We start from the raw sequence: 9,571 nt of genomic DNA on the forward strand, positions 1-9,571 counted from the left end.
TATTGAAAAAATCCTATGACGATGAAGAAAAAAATTTGAAATGCGGAGCAGGATGTAATGCATAAGTCGACCTGCAAATGAGGTTTGCCAACTGCGACACACCACGTACTTAGGGTTTAATCTTCCAACTGCGATTATTGAATCTAAATGGAGAGGTACAAGGAAATATGAAGAGCATTGATCACATTTTGAAGTAATGTAGCATTATTCACTCCTACTTTGAGTCGCAGTTTTTGTTTTGGCAAACAAGTTTCCAAAAAAATTCACAATAAGATTAAAATCCTTCCATTGATATAAGTTCTAGTTCTGTTATTTATGGTACATCTGGTCCAATAAGGGACTTCATAAAGTTTTCACCAACAGTTACCTACTTCATAATCTTGTTTTGATGTCAGACTCAATACAAATCAAGCAGACTACTTGATTATAATATTTTTTATCTTAAATGAATTGGTATATGGAATATGGTCCTTGGTATCTTATTTTCACTCGATATCTAAATTTTCCTATTCTTTAACATAGTGCCTTTTTAATAATTATTATTTAATCTTCTGGTAAGGGTAGTTTTATGATCAAAACCAGCTACCAAACAGTACAGAGACAACTCAACCTCACCTAACTAAACAACCCAACATCCAGAATTACAATAGACACCTCTACAAATTATGCATACCTCCTCACTTGATTGTCTAATATGACTCTACTATTATATATACTACATCTCCTTGCCTAACAATCTCCCCTCTATTACAATTTTCAGCACCCCATTGCAAATCAAAAAGGTCTGCATTCACCTTTCCCGCCTGATTATCCCCAGCAATCCCCTCTCCTCTCCCATGATTCATAGTACAGCTAATAATATGCAGTTAGGAAAGTCATTACAATCTAAATTCCTTATGCCTGGGCAACTAAGCAAAATAATTTTTATTAGGTTTTTAATATTAATCCCATTAATAGGTACGCGTAAATAATTTAAGGATATGACTTACTAAGGAACATATGGATAGTGATCTGTGAAGTTAATTTTCTGGTGCAATTGAAAGCATAAGTAATGTAATAGTTTTTCCATGTATGGTGTAAGAGTGTGAATCATTCCTTCAACTTTCCATGAAGACAAAATATTCTGTGAACATTTTTAAATGGACTTAATTTGGATTTGGGTGAAAACAGAAGAAACTTAATTGGAGATTAGGTAATATTATCCCTGAAATATCAGGGACATGGATTTTATCAAACCCAAGGAGTTTTTACATACAGTTTGTTTTGCTGCATTGTTTAAGAAGAAATTAAACTTATTTAGTTGACACTTTTGTATTCTATAATTTTGAAATTAATAAAGTTTTTGAATATTATTCTTGCATTAATGATTCTTATGTATAATTCAAATGTTAACTACTTTGACTGCAGTAATAATGAGTAACATCTGCACCATTGAAACTGTGTTGAGATCAAGTCCTTAAGGAATTTTTGAAAAAATGCTATAATTTACGAATATTCAAGAGCTTTGGATCGAACTTAACTATTCTATACTTCACAACAGGCCGATTTCATTGAAATAAAAAATAACATAAATTACTGAATATGAACTGGGAGATATTGCAACCAATTGGGGTTGACGCCCCATTTTTAATTTGAGCATTATCTAATAATTAACTCGCTAATGTTTAAATAGTACCTCGCTTATATTTAAACATATTATGATGTTCCAGCACATTCAATAAGAATGTACTGGAAGTAATCGGAAGGGTGTGTCATATTTTATATTAACCATGCCCCAACTTCGAACGAATCCCATACGAATACGAAATTTACAATGCATTTTGCATGGCCGGGTAAAAGTTGAATTTCGCACTTTTACGTTGGTGTCTCTAGTGGGAAAAGGGTGTACTAGGATGTGCTGGTATTTGAGGAGGTTTCAACTAATGAAGGCATACGCCATCTGTTAGCTGGTTCTTCAATCAATCCGTAAATTAATTTTTTGTTCACTAATTTTCAGGAAATTGTCACCAGAGATTTTGACGGCAGGTTCAGGACGCCGCAGGAGATCAGGAAAACAATTAAATATTGAATTTTTTTGTGAAAAGGGCTGCCATTTTTTCCGGCGCCCCGCCGCCCGGCTGGAAAAAATGGCAGCCCTCCTCACAATAATATTCAATATTTAATTGTTTTCCTGATCTCCTGCGGCGTCCTGGACCTACCGTCAAAATCTCTGGTGATGATTTTGTGCATATTATCGAATCGAAAATATTTTGCAAAAAAAAAAAATTTCACCTGCAAAAGTGAATCGTAGTAATACACTCTACAGTCTTGCCCCACCAATCCGCCTCTTATCCCTCAGGCTACTGGGATTCTTAAAATTTTCGGGTTCGGAACAATTATTTGTTCTGTAAAACTACGGACTTTGCCGATTTTTTTCTCAAAATCAGCTCGATGAACTCAGCAAGGCTCTCGTCTGCCGAATCCGATGCATCTGCCTACCTCGACGCCTCTCTCGCCTGGCGAGGGTCTCTGGACTTAGAATATTTTTCGCTGGGTGGAGTCGGGACCTGAATACACGGATATTTTCTCGGGGAGGCTTAGCACTTCACCTTGGGTCTCACGGTACTCCGAGACGGCTCGTGAGCGGTTGACCGTCGATGGAGCTACTCTTTTTTCAAGAGTGAGCCGGTTCTTGGAACACATTCAATGCCATGCTTTTTCGCCTTTGATAGACCAATTAACTCTAATTATTGGACATGGTTAAGTTGGGTGCATGACGTAATTTTTTACCCGGTGCGAGCAAATGTAGCTCGTATGTTCATTGTAATCACGAATTACACCTTTAAAAAGCAGGATAGGATACAATTACTTTGCCAATTTCAAATTTGACAACATTTTAGGCTACCAACATACGGATTACGGCATTTTTTCGTATTTTACATCAGCTACACACAATATTTTTTTACATAAAGTACAGCTACTACTTAACTATTTCATGCTGATAATTGAAATAATGCCCATTTCACGGTTTTTTGGCTTTTAAACAATCAATTCGATAACAATGTTTTGAATAGATATTTGCAGGAAATACCGACATTACATTCAAGTCAAACTATCTACTCAATTCTGTTTTAATTCATAACAAATTGAATAACCCGCATTACCGAATGCATGGCAGGGGGTATAATTGTCTTCCGACTGCCATTTTTGAGATTATTAGAATATATTCATTTGCAGTTATCTGTACTTTAAGTAACAATTCAAATGAACATTTTCATTAAGTGTTTACCACGGAAAAACGATCTATTGTTTAGATGAATTTCTGTATTTCTCTTTTTAATTCGTAAGCAGCAGCACATTAAGGTAAAATTAGTCATTCAAAAGTTCATTCATACACAGAGGGAAAGATATAAAAATTAGACAAAATTCTTTATTGTTTCTTTCATCTTTATTACTCATAAATACATTTGTTAAGACAAATATGCATTAGAACTTGCATCAGTATTACAAATATCCTTTTTTAACCAAAACATTTTACTGAAATTCCCTCCTAGCCACTATGCACAAAGTTAGTGGTGGAGAAGTTGCAGTCTATTCAGAGGCCCATTTAAAGCTGACACCCACATGAAATGCACTTCATTAGATGCTGACTGCACTGTCCAACTTGGAACCAGCAAGGAAATATACACCTTTGATGAGAAAGCTTGCTGATCAACCTTGATTCCCATGAATGCTCCACTTCTCACGTAGCATAGGCATCCAATGGAAGACCTGAGGGAAAACAATTTAAATAAGATTATTAATTTTAAGTTAATGTGATTTTTTTAAACTATTTTTAAGATGTTTTTATCAAAAATATAAATACTCCTGTGTTCAAAAGGGCTAAAGAAATATTTACTGGTTAAGATTGAAAGATTGGTACCCCTTTAAAAATCAATAAAAATGGAAACTTTCACGTGAAATCTATAAATATAACCACATTGGAATATCAGAGGTATTAAGCTTTAATAAAAATGGATATGAATTTTGTACAAATGATATTTTGTTCAAGCGGATGCAATTCATCCATGACGATTTGTTGGAAATTATTTTATCAACAACTATTGCTACTAATAACTTTAGCTCATCACTCAATTACCATGTCATAAATTTGAATAAAAAATGTATTAATATATTTGTGTATGATGGTCAAATGAATTTTTTTAAAGCATTCATATTCTTAAGATTTCAAAATATATTTAAATATTATCACATGAATGTGGAAATTATAAGATTAAGTTAAAATAACAATAGAATCTTTTCTTTCTAGAAAAGGCAGATAAGTTACAATGGAACTTGGATCTACTTATATTTTACCTTAACAATTATGCTTATTTAATGGAAAAACACCTGGGCTAATAAGTTCACAGCATTTTTTTGCAGATGTATTGATGGATTAATAATTTTTTTCTAAAGGAGCTACCACCATTGCTTACCTCTTGCATTGCATCCCTTCCACCCTCCTCTCGTGCCAATGTGAACCATGCACCCCAAAAAGATGACCAAATATGAACCAAGAAAATGTTTGGGATGTGAGAATAAGGACAGAATGAAAGTAGATGAGTGTGTGTTGGGTGAGTGCAAGGAAGGAGAGGTGGGAAAATCGTGAGGGTAAACAAGGAAATATCTCGCCAATTATCAATCATAACATCTACCTTGCTTAATGCCCTTTAACAGAGCACTTGTTAAACAAATTGTGTTGTCATATTATAACTTAAAACAGTTGCTAATGCCAGTGGATAAGCATAAATTGGAATATTATGAAATGCTAAAGGGGAATGGTATGGAGATGGGGGGGAAAAATCAAATTGGGATGAAATTAAAATAAGTTTGCAGCATGATAGGGGAGGGGGGAGACTTTTTGACATCATCATTAGAAGCTGGAATTATTGCTAGGCATATTGGCTGGAAATGAAAATTTAATTTTGTGATAGAAGGGAGAATGCTGGGTATGTGACGTAGATATTAGGCAAGGTAGTTTTGTGTGTTAAGGGTACACCAACAGCCAAGGTCATTTTGCACCATTGTAGATAATTTAAGAAAATATTGCTTATAATTAAATTTAAAGGCATTTTAGATTAAAAGGAAGAATGAAGGGAAAGAGCTGATACTTTGGATGAAATTGCAAGTTGGAGTTTAACTTTAGTGGTGGAATACCTATCACCCAGTAAACATCCAAGGCTTTGACAGAAATGACCCAATGGACATCACAGGAGGAAAACCACTAGCATGACAAGACCAAAACATCAAGACCAGAATGTCTCCATCACCGAATAACATCATTCATAAGAGAAAATTTTTAACCTTCTGGTGAAATCACAAAATGTCTCAAAAACTGAAAAGAATGAAACAAAGAAATCGCACATACAGTAACTAAAGGAATGAGGGCCCAAACAATACTATATTTTTATTGTCCACAGACCCTATATATCATGTACTTTTAGGAGTCTTCAAACAAAGAAATTAACAAAATACAGTTTGAAACTATGAAAATGCTTAAAAAGTGCACAAAAAACTACGAGTATGCATTACAATTACTTTGTGCGAAGGTTTCCACCATGTTGACTTTCTTGTCTTTGCACTTCTGGGTTCTCCATCTGTGTTGGTTGTATTTTGGTGATGACAGTTTTTATATAGAGCTGTTAGTCAAGTACTGCGCTCTGATAGCATAGTCCTTTTCCACACAGTGTTTAAATGACTATCCATCATCCACGTTCATGTCTTGATCTTGGACAAGAAAGCTTCGAAAAATACCTTCGACCTGAAGACATACGGAGGGTGGCCAGCGAAACTATCGTCACCAAAAGACAACCAACGCATATGGAGAAAGATGAATAGGGAAGGAGCTTTAAGGCCAATTATTTGTAGTTTTTAATTTATTCAATGAAAAATAACATTTAAATAGAAGTAATTTCCCAAGTGTCAATTTGAAACCACAATTAATCACTCATTTTCAATGAGTTCGGTATTGTGTTCTCTTAAATTATTACACCCATTACCATTGGGGTTTAAATGAAATAGCTGGTTTAAGATAACTCACGTGGATGTTATGATTTCCGGTTGAATATTTGTGAATATGGCTATTTGCATACATGGTAATGTATGGTGTAATACATGTAATGAATGGTAAAAAGATTTAAATTTATTTGAGTAATATGGTTGAAGATAACTTTGTTCAACATGCATACAGATGATCCCCAGAGCACTATTCTACATGATTCCCCTGGAAAAAAAATTAGAATGATATGAGAGTTTTAATACCTCCAGATACTGTTATGCTGGAACCAAATAGTGCACATCAACGTGTTCAGTTCAGAACACTTTGCTTATTAACATTGATATTCCACACACCAGTTAATTTAGCATGTAGGCCTAAAACCTTGTTATCGAATGTATAAAAATTAATTTCTTTTCGAGATTGAAATCAATATCCTCTGGCAATATTGCACGATTAAATGCAAGGAACTGTCTTTTTGCAAAACTAGTACATAAGTATGATGAGACATAATTTCACCTAAAATGCATTAAACACAAACTGAGCAGGGGGTGTGGTGGTCCAATGAATAGCATGCTGGTTTACTGCACTGGGGGCCTGGATTTGATTCCGAGTGATGCCTCTATACCCTCTGCCCTTCATCCTTGCTGTGGGGTTTTTCAGGTACCAGATCCCTGGGAAACCAAAAACTGGCAATAGAAAAGGAACTGATTGCCCTTTTGATTATTGAATGTCTCATTAAGTTGAGCTTTTTACTAGGCGAGGTATATCAAGCCAATCTATGAGTTTATTAATGTCGTTGGATAACATGAAACTAACATCCCCGTAAACTTAGGCTTAGTATGCACTATGGTTTCAACAAACTCCATTATATTTAGTCAAATTTGAAAACAATTTGAAAATCCAACTAACCAAATGGTTAAACAAGAAAACCACATTGATCAGCAAAAAGATTGATTTTTATAATTATTAGTGTGCAGCTCGTCTCACAATGGCCTAGGCATGTGGGATTAGGGCATCATGCAATAACTAAGGAATGGGGATGAGGCAGTTCATTGCCTTGGGCTGCCTGTGGTTTGAATGTTGAGCACCCTAATTATAAAAGAATTACGGTGAAGCTGAGAATTTTTCAAAGTCACCAGGAATCAGGCCTCAACCGTCACAGTTAAACTGAAATTTCCTTGGCTACCACACCCCATAAGAAATAATTTCACACTAAATTTCCATCAAAGATAATGTTGATTTAACGATGAAATTTAAAAAACTAATTTTTCAATAAATAATAAGATCTCAACAATCCTGCATCATTGGGATGATTACAATTTGGGCTTCTTTGGTTGCTTGGATTGTTTTTCCAAAAAGATCATGCTTTCCACGTGGGTATTGTACTATAAAAAAAACATTGTGGAATGATTTTTATATTAGGAAAAATATTTCACAATAAAAGGTAAAACAATTTTCACTAATATTATTGATAATTAAAAAAGAACAACTTTTAAATAATGTATTAGTTCTTGGTTAAATAAAAGTTTGAAGTTGGTATTGGAAAGACACCAAAATACAGCTGCTTCACTTCACAACCTAGCCAAAAAAGAATACCTGACACCACATGCCACAATAAATCCTTCCGTTCCACGTTCATTCCACCTTCATTCCATCCAACATGCCTACTACATATATTCCTACAGCCACCAGTCCACACTAACACTCTCCCCTCTAATACACCCAAAATCAGGCTTGATTGAGTGGAAATTTATTTTTGAATGAAAGGAGAATGGGTGATGTATTTCCCACAAAACTTTTATTTGCCACATCTAATTTCAACACACAGACCATCTTAAGGTACCCAAGGATAATGACTTTGCATGGAAACTAGTCACAAATGTAAACTTTTGTGTAAAATGCGTAGTAATCTTCTATTCTCGGCTCTATGACAGTTTCAATGTTTAGATCATTTCTCCTTGCTAAGACAAAATATAAATAATTCATCATCTTACTTATAATACTTGGGAAGTGAGTACAAATACTTGGAAAATTATCTCAGTCAAAGTCGAGCAACCTTAGGTTTTAAAATTTGGATGTTTAGATTTTACCCATATTTTCTCCACTCGGCAGCAGGTGGAGATTTTTTCAGGTGATTTTCCTGCAATAGGCCTAAGATGTCATGGCGAGGGAAGCTTGAAATGTTTCAGCCTTAAAGTGACCTCAACTGAAGCGTATCTGCAGAGAAAGCAATTTCAAATTAGTATTTTTTTAAGACTGACAAAATTAAGGAGGTGGTGGCTAAAATCACTAATTAGGGTAACGCCGTGTCGTACGAAGGAATGAACTACAAAATTCAGGTTGAATTTTTATCCGCTTAACACGCGATCGAATCTGCAGTCCCTCCCCATTTCGAATCACATGCCAAGAGAGAGGTAAACCAGAAGGTAATGAGATTACAAATTGAGGGGCGTCAACAATTACGAAGAATTGGAAGTCGCAAATCGAAATTTCAATGAGTGTGCACGCAAGAATTGAAAGCTACCGAGGCCGTGTTTGGGGCCGGGGAGTTGGCCAAAAGCAGATTTCATTAGCGCCATTATGATTGGATGAGAAAGGAGGAAGGGTGGAAAGAAACCTGTCGCCGGGAGTAGTCCACCCCCAACGAAAGGCGCCAAGGGGTCCACAGTTTAATGTCCCAAACGACGGGCGGTGTACTCGCCCAATGTGCTCTCCACAAAGCACCGTCATCGTAGGGATCCAGACGACCCTGAAAAATACCTGCCGCCTCTAGGATTCCAACCAGGACCCTCTGGTTGGGAAGTCGGTACTTTACCCAAAGCACCATCCCGATCCCTGGTGATGACAATTACGGGACCATCATTAATATCTCCTGGGCAATAACAAACGACCCTTGGGCCCAGCTGAAGATCGAATTTATCGCGTACTTCAACCATTTGATCAGTGTATGTAGTATACAGGTATACTGGTGCCAGTGACTGAGAGCACATTTCAAAATAATATTTTTAGGCTGACTACATTCGTACCAAGATGTAACCGTCAATTTCGGAAAGTGGCCCTAAGATCTAGATAATCGAAACCTGTCAATCAGAAAGTTGATGCACTGGACACGTTTGCGATTAAGCCACCTACCTCTGTATATTTGCACGTTGGCTTGTACGAAATCGCCACTCACCAATGATATACAGCTGCCCGTGATTTCGACCGCTTTAGTCTTCTCTCCTGAGTTCCTCATGCCCTCGCGGGTTCCCCGAACTCCAGGAGAGCGATGCTTCGAATGACTGGCTCATCCCGGCTCCCAAAGTGAACTGGCGAGCCCAAATGACCGGCTGTAAGTCAGGGGGGACCTGTGGGGGAAGGCGGGGGAAGATAGGGGGGGTATATTGAGTTAGAGACTTCGCACAAGAGAGAGTGAAATCGAATTGGGACGATGGAAAAGGAGGCGGAGGGAATTGTTAGTCCATTTCAATTCCGAAAGTGCGCATTTCGCGTATCTTCGCAGGGCTTTGACCTTGAGTGAACTGAAGTCCCGCAGTTAACCGCTCCTTTCCTCGC

At 36.6% G+C, this 9,571-nt stretch overlaps 1 long non-coding RNA gene across 1 annotated transcript; it reads right to left on the bottom strand.

Moving 5' to 3' along the window:
- Positions 1-3,414: 3,414 nt before the first annotated feature.
- Positions 3,415-9,571, bottom strand: LOC139697944 (uncharacterized). Its single transcript, XR_011702836.1, has 4 exons — positions 9,528-9,571; positions 9,192-9,363; positions 8,107-8,233; positions 3,415-3,750 (listed from the first exon to the last, which is right to left on the bottom strand). It is a non-coding gene; the product is annotated as an uncharacterized lncRNA (long non-coding RNA).

The sequence above is a fragment of the Hetaerina americana genome, unplaced genomic scaffold (genome assembly GCF_022747635.1).
Source record: "Hetaerina americana unplaced genomic scaffold, ioHetAmer1.1.p SCAF_8, whole genome shotgun sequence".
Taxonomy (NCBI): Eukaryota; Metazoa; Arthropoda; class Insecta; order Odonata; family Calopterygidae; genus Hetaerina; species Hetaerina americana.